Raw genomic sequence first — 11,559 nt, forward strand, 5'->3', positions numbered from 1 at the left:
ATGTTACCTGCAGAACAGTTCGGCACTCAGAGTTCAGTTAAGTTACCCAAGTCGGAAATCCAGCAGGACGCTGTGACGCACCTTCTCACACCACACCTTCAGACTTCAGCGCCTAGGGCCTCTGCTTACAGAGAACCTGAGCGCCCAGTCCCAGCAGCACAGCCGCAATACAACGCGCTGACACCAGCACTCGCACGGCTCATTACTGCTAGGGGGCTCCCATGCCAATACAGTCCCGCCTTACATTACAAGTCTGTGGGAAACCAAGCAGGTGATGTGGCTGCCGCTCCGACCCCAGCGAGACAACTTCCCCTGGGAAGGATTCAGACAAAAGTTTTAGTTCTATGGGGGCTGGCAGGAGGATGTGCAACAGCCTAAATGTTAAGCTTCTCTGGGAAGACCTGACATCTCTTCAGCTCACACCTACAGGGCCTGACAATTCCAAGGGAGCTGAGCAGGGACGAGTGGCAGTCAGGACGCAGGGCAGGGAATGGTAAGCAAACCAAAAATACAGGCGCAGATAGACCAGGGAGAGGGGAGAAGTTGGGAGAACTGAAAGCTACCAAAAACTTCCACGAGAAGGTAAAGGCTGCAGCTGAATAGCCCTCCTCCTGCACCCAATGGCACGGCTGCCACTGGCTCACAATCAGCATTTCACTTCTTTTTTTCCCTGTGGGACTCTTCTTATCTTAGCATTTCTGGCCTACTTTTCAGAGGAGCTGTGCACCTGCATCTCCGGTGAAGGTAATGAGATTTACAGTTTAACAGCACATCTGAAATGGCAGACAACTAAGGGCTCATTTTCAAGTCTGCTATAATCTAGGATGGAGGCTGCTCTGTAACAGCACAGGATTTGCTCTCAAACCTACAATTAAAACACAGAGCACCTCCACATCCCTGCCAGTTCAACCACCTATAGCACTGTAGGTGCTCTGGAAACACGATGGTTTCCAGAGAATATCTGTCTCAACACCTCTCAACTTCAACTAGACAACACAGTGTGCGCATGCTGTGCTGGACTACCCAGTGTGTCAGCAAGCACATGCCTCCAACTCCTCTAATTCATGCCTGTATCCAAAACAGGACTGGGCACATTAGAAAGATGGAAAGTTTACAGAAAGCCCAAATCAAATAAATCCTCTGTAAAAATCTAACGTGGTGTTTTAAAACAGTGATAACTGAAACTGAAGGAAGTTTGTAAGCGTGTTTCAGTACCTAGCCAATGCACTGTACGACTTCAGGACACAAAAACCCTGACACCCCCTCACAGTCAACATCCCTTGGTCAAGACTTCCAAAAGATTTTAAAACCACTTCAGAAATTCAGCGTCAAAGAAAAAGGACAGTTTGCACCACATCTCTGGAAATCAGTTTTTAAAATGGAAGAATGTTAACCCTATACAAATGTTCCTTCAGGACAGAAAAGAAGTCCATCTAAAATGAAGTACTAAAAACCCAACCACACTTCAGTTGCTTTGGAAGAAAGTCTCTGGCTAATAACATGAACGTTCTGTTTCTGTGATTACATGCCATCTTCAGCAAGAGTTTACAGAGCTGCTTTCTCTCTTTTCTTTTTCAGTTTATTGTAAGCATCAGTCACCAACCTGAAGACAGACAACTCCAACCTCCCATCACAGAGGAAAAACTTCTGTGGAGGGCTGCTGCACTGGGACACTCAGGGAGGCTGAGCTCTCTCCGTTCATCTTCTTTTTTTTTAAAGGTTAAAAAAATATCTCCTGCAGTCTTGCAGACAGAGATCCTCTTAAGTCATTCACACACTTCTCATTCTTGCTTGATTTCTGGAATTTTCCACTGGTGCCAGAAGCTCCATCTGGTGGGTGTGTACTCTAACTGCATAACTAAAAGGGAATTAACTATTTCCTTAGCAATTTCTGCACAGCAGTGTAAGTTTGTACATTGTGCAATTTCTCTGCTGCAGTGTAAAATACAAGACAAATTCTGGCTGCTCCAAGAACCATGACCCCTTTTTTCTTCATGAACAACTTGTTACCTTGCACTCTACTGAGAACTTCTGCTTGGTTTTCTTATTTTGATAACACAGGTTGATGGTTTTTAAAAATAAGCGTTAGCCAACTCAGAATACTTTCTGAAGAAAAAGATTTTGAAAACACAGACAAGAAAAGCAATTCTGATAATCTCTACTGCATTCTCAAAAGCAGCTTTAAATTGCATCCATTCTCTAGGGCAGGCTATACTTCAGTGTATAGGTAATTTTTAATTAGAGGCACCAGCAGCTCAAGAAGTAGGCTTCCCCACCTACTGCCATCTTTAATAATATCTTTCGTTGTTGTTCACATATAAACATTTATATGCATCCATATATGTGTAATGGAATCAATATGTAATACACATGCTCAGTACAACAGCCTTGTTAGTTTAGGGCTATTATAGATTTGTTTGAAAGGCACAAAAGCCTGCCTACCTTACAGCAATTTGAAATTGAGACTGGAGGTCAGTGAAGCATGAAGGATATTATTTGCCTACACCATGATATCCACACTTCAGCGTGCAGGAAAAAAAGGCCACATGAATATGCTTTACCAGTTCAAAACATCATCTTTGACTGTAGCTAAGCACTAACAATCCCGTATCGAAAATTTTGGAAACAGAAGCATGTTTCATTTAGATTTTCAATCTAAAGCTCAAAAAAAAAAAGTAAAACGTTCAAAAATAAAGCATGCAATCGACATACACATCATTTATGACTAGATTACACCGACTGTAGAACTACAATCAGAAATTACAAATGCTAGTCTTCTCTATCATGCTTTGCTGACACCACCGCCGTGTCAGCACAGGGCTCGTGCAGCAGCCACAGCACAGAACTGATTCAGTGGCAGCAGTCTTCAGCCAGAGCGCTTCCTCCTCCACACTGCTGCTGCTTACACAAGTGAAGCGGTAGGAAGCACGGCTTACACCACCCCTTGCAGAGGCAGCACACAGTTATATTTAAACCACTGCTGAAACTGCATCCCTTACAGTGCCCTACTGCAGAATGCATTGCTTGCATGCTGGTGGAAGTGGTAGAACAACAAAACACAAGAGAGCATACAAACACTTTCCCAAGCTCATCTAAAACCCTGCCAAAACATGTTTTCTCAGACAGCGGATAGATTAGATACTGAAAGGATCTCACCAACTGTCTAGCATGAAAGCATTTAACATGTAAAAATAGACTGTGAAGTATGCTGATGCTAATTGTTCTTCCTTTGCCTTGCCACTTCACACACTATGCACAAATGCTGGCATTACACAATGGGGTAAAGTCTGTGAACAACAGCTTAAAATCAATCTTACCACTCCACGTTTCTTACCTCGTTCCCTTTCTGTCTAAGCATAGCTCCCAAGTGCTCCACTCCCTGACTACATTCCAGCGTTAATCCACCTCTGCTACTGCTGTCTTCCGTCTGACTCGGGAACCTTCGATATTCATAGCAGCAGCAATGAGGAAACAAAACAAAACAGAAGGTCAGAAACACAATGAACTTTTTTAGGGAGAAAAAAGAAAAAGCATTTTAAGACAAATATTTTGCCTACTTTGATTTCAAGAGATTTTTGCCCCCATACTGTTGCTGCTATGAATCTGCATCACTAACAATTCCTTTGGCCCAGATGCACCACAAGCAGAGAACTATGAGATCCAGAGGCACATCAGCAATCAATACACAGGAGAGAAAAAAAGGGTGAAGGAAAGAATGGCTGAGATGTGAAGGAGGGAAAAGGAGCTGGAGGCAGGGAAGGATCAGCAGCCGCTGACGCCAGGCCAGAGAGCATGCCAACCTACACAGACAGGACAGGGGAGGTAATGAAAGTCACTTTGGTGGACAGGCTGTTTGCAGTTACTCAAATTCTGTTTCTTGCAAATTAACATGCTTCTTGAAAAATGCATTTTAAATCAAACATTTTGCCACCTGATCTGGTCAACTAAGAGCCTGCAGGTGTGATTATTCACAGAGACAATCACAGCGCTGTAGGACCCAACCACAAGAACCAGTTTTTGGTCAGCCATCTTTAATGCCATCTTTAAAACAAACGAACAAGAAAACCCAACCCCAAGGATATAAAGAGCAGTAAGCACAAAGTGATTCACTACAGAAAGCATGGAACTCATTCCACTCTTATTTAAAGCCATCAACTCTCGTAACACGTTCAAAAGCACTCCTCTGTTATTTTGCAGTAAGAATGAGATGCTCATTTTGAAACCCATTTTGTCTTTCAACATCAGTTCTGAAGAATATGTATTTTCTCTTTGCAGACACACAGCCCTCGGGTAGGTAAGTAAGAGCCATGCCCTCCCGGAAACTATTCACATCTAGAACACGAGTCCTGGTTCTTGTACCAGATCCTGAAAAAGCCTCAAATGAGCAGGCCAACCTGACTACCAAAGCAAGGGCATTTTTTCCCCAAAACACATCATGTCAATGAAAACAAACCTTCCACATACGCACAAAAAACCTCCTGTATATACATATACACACACATATATATTTAAATTACATTAACATAATTAGGATTTTTTTTTTTTTTTTTTTTTGCTTCTAATGCATACAGATGTTTATATTGCCTTATCAGACCAATGCTGTCTATTCTCACCTCCATAGCTCATGCTCCCTTATACCGTTAAGAAGTGTACCAACATATTTATGTGAGCAGGACTGCCTCCATGTCAAGGATTGTAATGTGAAATTATGCTAACAAAATTCTATCTGGTATGAAGAAATGAAGAAGAGCCTATCTTAGCCATCCAAAATGGCATAACGTTCATTTAGCTGCAGCTGTTACACTTTTAGAAAAGCAGCACACCGGCATTTCAAAGAGCAAAATGAAAAAACAATGGTAAATGCAGCACTGAAATGCAGCACTGAAATGCAAACTGGGCTGCACCCGCAGACACAGCGCTGCACAGCCCTGCAGGCGACGGCCCCACGGCCCTCGCCCTGCTCCCACTGCCTTCACACTAAAGCTGTCCTCACCACACCTGGCACTGCTCTGTCCACTCTCAACGTGCAAGTTCTGCATCTCAAAACAACTCCAAATACTAGAACAAAAATAACTTCCCAATTCTGAAGAACAGTCAATGAAGTTCTAGCTCTCAGTGGTACCTGCAGCCGCCCCAGAACAAAATGCCTTTTCCCCCATCTTACCACAGAATCCCATCTTACCATCTGTGGTTGCATCTATCAGAGCAGCTGCCATCATAATTGCAAGTTATGAAGAAGACATTTGCACTGCATGACTTCTGACTACCAACATGTTCCCGATATTGTTCTGTGTTGCAAGAATACCACTTTAAACTTCAATATTTACTTTCAATATTTACTGTTTTTTTATGGAGGAGGAAAGCTGGGCTGTAAATAATCACCTATCGTTCCTTCTGCAGTGTGACAGAAACACAGCTTACCTTACGCACAAAAGGAGCCCCAGCACTGCCCTAGGAATGCATGTGGCATCTCCTTCAATTTTAACACTGAGTGCAGAAACTGCGGAGCTCAGATTGTTAAGCACCCAACAACACTTTACAGCACTGCCAAATGATTTCCATGCTTAATTAAAATGCTGCTGTAATATACCACGGTGACACGTCCAATTCCAACAACGCTACTGGGCATCTTCCAACAACTGCCAGCTTCTATCCTACACACAGGGAAGGATCAGCTATCCGCCCCATCCTGAGACACGCAGCCTCTCCAGCTGTTGTCTGTGCAGCACACAGCGTCAAAGAAAAAGGACAGTTTGCACCACATCTCTGGAAATCAGGTTTTAATCAGGGCACGCAGCTCCCAGCACAGCAGCCTTGCTCTGCTGCACACACCTCGGCCCGCTCTGCTCAGCGCCCATCCTGCGTGACCTCACGGAGCAACTTCCACACACAGCGACTTTCTCACCCCAGCAGTTCCACACAGCACTGCCACATAAGGGACAGTAACCTAACAGAGGTACGGCTTCATCCAACCTGTATACTGAGCCAAGGCTTCGAGTTAAAGATAATGGTTTGTTTCCTAATGAGGCAATACTAAAGATGTCTCCATTTGCAGCAATCCCACTGAGTTGCCTCCAAACACTTCATTAACAAAAAGTCTTTTTCTTCTTCAAAAAAAGAAAGAAGTTCCTTGAGAAGGAACAGCATTATTTTAATGAAGGGCAGTTTACCATCAAGACAACAAAAACATTCAGGTTGGTATTACTTCGGAGAACAAAGTGTTGGTTGCATTTCAGAAAGGACAGCTCTGTTCTGACTGAGGTTTAGGTAGAAATGTACTGCAGACATCTTCAGCAACAGCCAGCAACTCCAGCACAGCTCTCATCTGCTGTTGTGCCTTTTCAGTGCTGTAAGATTTCAACACGTACAGCAGTCAGCCTGCTGACACCAGACTGCTCAGCAGCTGTCAGAGGAGCCAAGCTCCGGTTCTGCTCCAAAACCAATGAATGCCATTTTTGAACAGGACGGTCCACCTCTGTCATACGGAAAGACAACAGCCCGCACAGCTGCACAGCCCCACAGCTGTACAGGCTCCCAGGAGGTCCTGTGGGAGGTCCGCATCAGCTTTGCCACACTGACAGGTAGGGATCACATCTCCACTACCTCACGTGCACCTTTCACCTCCGGGACTAGAAAACAGCAGTAAAAACGCATGAAAACACAGCTAGTAAAAACAATCTGGAAAGAACACCAATTCTTCTAGAAGGAATCCTGCACATCTACCGACCAGCACCAACAAAGAACATCGCGATGGCAACAACGTCTGCCTTCCCCAGCGGAGCCGCGGCGCTCAGGACCATCCCAGAGCGCAGAACTTCCTACGGCCGCCGCCTCGCTCAGAAAGCCGCGCCACTGAGCAGGGCCGCCGACACCGCCGGATCCCGCGCCAACCGGGCATCCTCCGAAGCCTTCCGTGCGTTCGATCCCCTCCCGTCCCGCGACGCGGCTGGCCCCGAGCCCCAGCCCCGCGCCGACATCCCGGGACGGCGGGGATCGCGGCGCCCCGCACCGGGCGGCGGCACTCCGGGGCCGCAGCGCGGCCCTCCCTCCCCCGCTGCAGCCCTGCCCGGCGGAACGCGCCCCCTGCTGCCTCCCGCACTCATCTCCCGGGCGGGCTGCGGTGCATTTTGGGTGGGGGCTGGTATTTTTCTGCCACGGCCATCCAGCGGGAGCGACAGCGCGGGTGTAACGCGGCGGGGAGGGGGGAGAGCGGAATGGGGGGGGGAAAAAAAAAAAAGGAAAAAGAAAAAGCAAAGAAACGAAAAGAGGGAGGGCTGCATCCGCGCTGCCCTCCCGCTCAGGCTGCGACGCGCGGTGCCGGCCGCGCAGAGCCGCAGAGCCTCGCCGCCCGCCTTTGTCTGAGCGATGGAACGCGGTCCGGGGCCGCTCCCCTTCGCCGCCCGCGCTGAGCCTGGCCCGGACCCGCATCGCCGCGCGCCGCCCCCGCCGGCCGGGAGCGCGGCGCCGCACGGAGGGCGCCGGCGGCGGAACGGTCCCCGTGCCCGACGCGGAGGGCCGGAGCGGGGCCGGACTCCTCGACGCCACCGCTCTCCTCTTCGGAGGGGCCGGAGCGCGGGAGTCGCGGAGGGCGGGGGCCGCCCGGGCCGGAGCGCGGCGCACACCTACCTGAGCGCGGCTCTCCGAGCGGCGGGGGCGGGCGCGGTCCCGGCACCTCCGGCGCGGGGCGAGGGGCGCGGAGCCGCCTCCCGGCGCCGCCCGGATCCCCGCACGGGCGGAGCGGTACGCAGCCGGCGGCGGCGCGGGGGAGACAAAGGGGGCTGGGAGGCAGCGGGGGAGGAGGGGGCGGTGTGCGGCAGGGGACGCTACGGGGAGCGGCGGGGCGGCGGCGGCACTGGGCTCGGTCCCCGGGGCGGGGGGTGCGGGGCCGCGGTGCGGGGGGGGCTCCCTGCAGACAATACAGCCGGGTCCCTCCTGCCCAGAACCTGCCCTGGCCAAGATGGCGGCCGAGAAAGAGCGGAAGTGACGCGAGACTCTCATTAGCATACGGGACTCATTGTCCGGCGGGAGGGGACGGGGCCGCGGCCCGGCGGGGAGGGGTCCCGAGCCCCGCCGCTTTCCCGCCGGGCGAGTCCCCATCCCCGCCCCGCGGCGCCCGCCCCGACGGCCGTGTGAAGGCGCGCGCGGCCCCGCCGAACCGGCTGGGAAGCGGACGGGGGGGGGGGGCAGAAAGCGGAGGGCTCTCGCGAGAAGGACGGAGGCGCCGGCGGCGGCGGCGGGATCTACCCCGGCCCCGCTAGGAGGCGCCGCGCCCTGCGGCTGGGGCCGGAGCGGGAGCCGGCGCCGCCCGGTTATCCCTCCGCCGCCGCCAGCCGGGACTACATCCCGTCCTGGGGCCGCTGCCGCCGTCGGGCGGGCGGCGCGCGCCTGGTGAGCCGCGCGCCCACGTGACCGCGCGCTGCGCACGTGACCTCGGGGCCGTCGGCTCTCTGTCTCGTGCGGCGCCTCAGGGCGCGGCCGGCCGTGCAGCCTCGGGCGTCGCCGCTCCCGAGCTTCGTCGGCACCGCCCAAGGCGGGAGACTTGGAGCGAGGCGAGGTCACCCGAGGCCCCGAAGGTGTTAGGGTGTGAATCGGGGACCGGGTGTGCCGAAGGAGGGCGAAGTTCGGCCCGCGGTCCGTCCTGCTGCGCGCCCTCGGGAGCGCGGCCTGGGGCGGCGTGACGGAACTGAGGCGCGACTGCAGCTCCGCAGCCCGATGCAAGCTGAGGGAAGCGCCGGCCGCTCGGCTCGGTGGAGCGACGTCGGATTTCAGAGCGGTGCCCGGACGTTACGTGTGTAGCGAGGTCACCGCGGCCTCAGATATCGTAAAGCAGCAAATGGCCCCGTTCCCGCACGGCTCGAGTCCTGCTGGCCCCGTTGCTGCCCTGGTGGCAGTTCACACTAGCAGCTTTCGTGAAGGTTTAGGTGACGTTTTATTTGTCACCATTCCTTAATTTCCAGTTTGACAGCTTGCAAATCACACCTTCATTTCACCATGTGCTCTCGCTGTCTTTGCATCAGTGGCCATAAGAATCAGAAATTGATGGAAAGTCTTTTTTAACAACAGAATGGATGTACACAAAATTTAGCTGTGCTTCAGCAAATTGTGATTTAACACAAGAAAGATGGGTTTCTGGAGCCCTAGCACCAGAAAAACAAATCCCTGAAGTCTGAAAGATGAATTTCAGAAAACACTGAAGTGCTGTAAGGTGAAAGGAACAAAGTTCCATGGAAAACAAAAATGAAATTAGAAATAGAAGTTAGATTTTATAGATAATTAAGGGGACAGACACAATGTTGAGTTTGTGTGTGACTAGTTGGGCATTCAGCAGGGGAAATCAAGAGCTTCTGGACATCTTTTCTCCTCCTCAATTCTGGTAGTAAGTGCATCAGACTGTCAGCGGAACTTTGTCTCTTGTGCCTGTTCCTTGCTGCTCGCCAGAATGGCCTCGGCTGGCAGCCTGCTGGCTGAACGCCCTCTGACCACTTCCTCAAGAGCTGACAGCATCCAGGAATTTCCATCTGGAAAAAGCTTCCCAGCCATGTTCTGATGATGGTACCCAGCCCAGAACTAGGGCCAAAACATGTAGAGAAAGCAAACTGGAAAGGGTTGCAGAGACTGGAATTTGGTGTGAGAGGAATTAAGTTGCATATGGATGGAAAGCAAAGCACCAGAATGCAAAAATAGCTGCTCAGTGCACAAGACTGGTGATGCGGGCAGAGTTTCTTAAGGCAGAGAGAAGAGCAGGAGGGAAAAATAATGTAGCAGCAACAGCTTGAGCAAGTGGGAGCCGTTGCCTGTTTTGGCATAAATCCTGTGACGATGGGACTAAGAAGATTTTGAGGTAAGGATAGGACAATATCTGTTGTAGGGATCCTGAAGTGATGGGCAAGATCTTGCTCTCATTTAATGAGAGTTTTCTGGATGATTTGCACAGTAGCACCATTATCAACATTTATCAAGTTAAAAAGAAAGATGAGAGTAATACAAAGCTTGTATGAGAAGGTTGATGAGGAAGGTAAAATTCTAGCAGCAGGGAAGAAGGAGAAATAAGCCTTGAGTCAATTTTTCGGCTGTGAGGCTGTAAGTGAGGTGTACAGAATGCAACAAAATGTCATGATAATATTCTTAATATGCATTTTGTGTCATGGAAGTGGGTATTGTTTTTCACAACAGGCTATGATAACCAGTAAAATTGTAGCATTGTAGGAGGCTGAACATTTAACACTAGCAGCAACACAATTAGCATTCCCAAGTTGAATAGGTATGATTGAAGGTGTGCTGTGTTCCTGTTCAGGACAAAATTGTGCCCGTATTTACAATTGTATTAGCTTAGCAGCTTAGAGCAAACTAACTCAGCCAACTATCAATGGCTGTAAGCACCTACCGTAATTAATTATATAATAAATACAATTAAGGTTAATCCTCAGCAGTACTAAGAGCCCACAGTCTCACTGGGATGGAGCCCTCCAGCTCCTTTGTCATTTAAGACACTTCATCATCTGTCAGCATTCTCAATCTTCTTCCATGAAGACAACTTAGGCAAAAATCACCAGGAAGGAGCCAAATTCAGTCTGTATTGAGATGAAAGTTGGGAAGAACTTTGCCTTCACACTGAGCACTCCATTCCCTCCCCTCCCTTACCTTTAAGAAAAAAAAAAGAAAAAAGAAAAAAAAACCAAAAAAAACAAAACCCTCATATTGAGAAGCTCTGTGATAAGAGCTGTGTAAGATTGATTTAGTTAGTTGGTTAGGATAACTAGGAAGGAATGTCAATCTCTTAGACCAGTAATAAATTTATCTGTCATAAACAACACTTAAATTTCACTTGGAAGCTGCTCACTCAAATATGCAGGCCTTTGGAGGTGATGTTCTGCCACGACAAACCACACTGTTTTTGTGGATATAAGATTGCTACCTTCCATGTTGTCAGCACTTTCAAAATGAATTCATATTGAGGGTTTTCTTAATGAAAGATGTAAGCTAAAAGTCTAAGTGTACAATTAGACTAATAAATAATTAGACTTCTAACTTCAAAATTTCAATAATTTAGCATTCTCACACAACTTGTCTTTTACTTCTCCTTCATTCAAGCTCTAATACCAAGTAATAGAATTATTTTAACAGGATCAGCCCATCAAAAGTACCACCACATGCCTTCTTTGCAAGAGCAAGCAGAATGGAAAAATGGAGTAGAAATAAGTGCTCTCTGAACACATATAAGCCACAACGTGAACTTCACCAGGTAGTTAGTAAATCTGGTTATTTGTGGATTGTTCTTGCACAGAAGTGGGGGGTGGAAGGCAGCTGGGCATTCTCTAGCAGCAACTAGGAGCTCAGTCAAGATCTTTTCTGTTCTGGAAAACAAAGGTAGAAGTATCATTTAGTGCTCAGATCTTTCCTTTTCTGAGAGCACATCATTTTAGGAACTAGATAACCATTCTCAGCCTCCCAGAAAACATCAGGTTCTCAGTTGTGTTCACTTGCTCCTAGAGGTGTAGGAAAACAAACCAAACAAAACAAAGAAGGATAAAAAGTGCTGAGGGCCAAATACAAGTCTTT

At 49.0% G+C, this 11,559-nt stretch overlaps 1 long non-coding RNA gene across 2 annotated transcripts in view; it reads left to right on the forward strand.

Annotated features, from left to right (window-relative positions):
- LOC128080993 (uncharacterized) overlaps positions 1–1,679 on the forward strand; it is a 48,110-nt gene extending 46,431 nt beyond the window's left edge. The window contains exon 6 of one of the 2 annotated variants that reach the window (XR_008206935.1): positions 1,579–1,679. This is a non-coding gene — a long non-coding RNA (uncharacterized LOC128080993). The remainder of the gene's footprint in view (positions 1–1,578) is intronic. The other variant, XR_008206938.1, reaches the window with a different exon arrangement.
- The last annotated feature ends 9,880 nt before the right edge of the window (positions 1,680–11,559 follow it).

The sequence above is a fragment of the Tympanuchus pallidicinctus genome, unplaced genomic scaffold (assembly GCF_026119805.1).
Source record: "Tympanuchus pallidicinctus isolate F22 unplaced genomic scaffold, pur_lepc_1.0 scaffold20, whole genome shotgun sequence".
Classification (NCBI taxonomy): domain Eukaryota; kingdom Metazoa; phylum Chordata; class Aves; order Galliformes; family Phasianidae; genus Tympanuchus; species Tympanuchus pallidicinctus.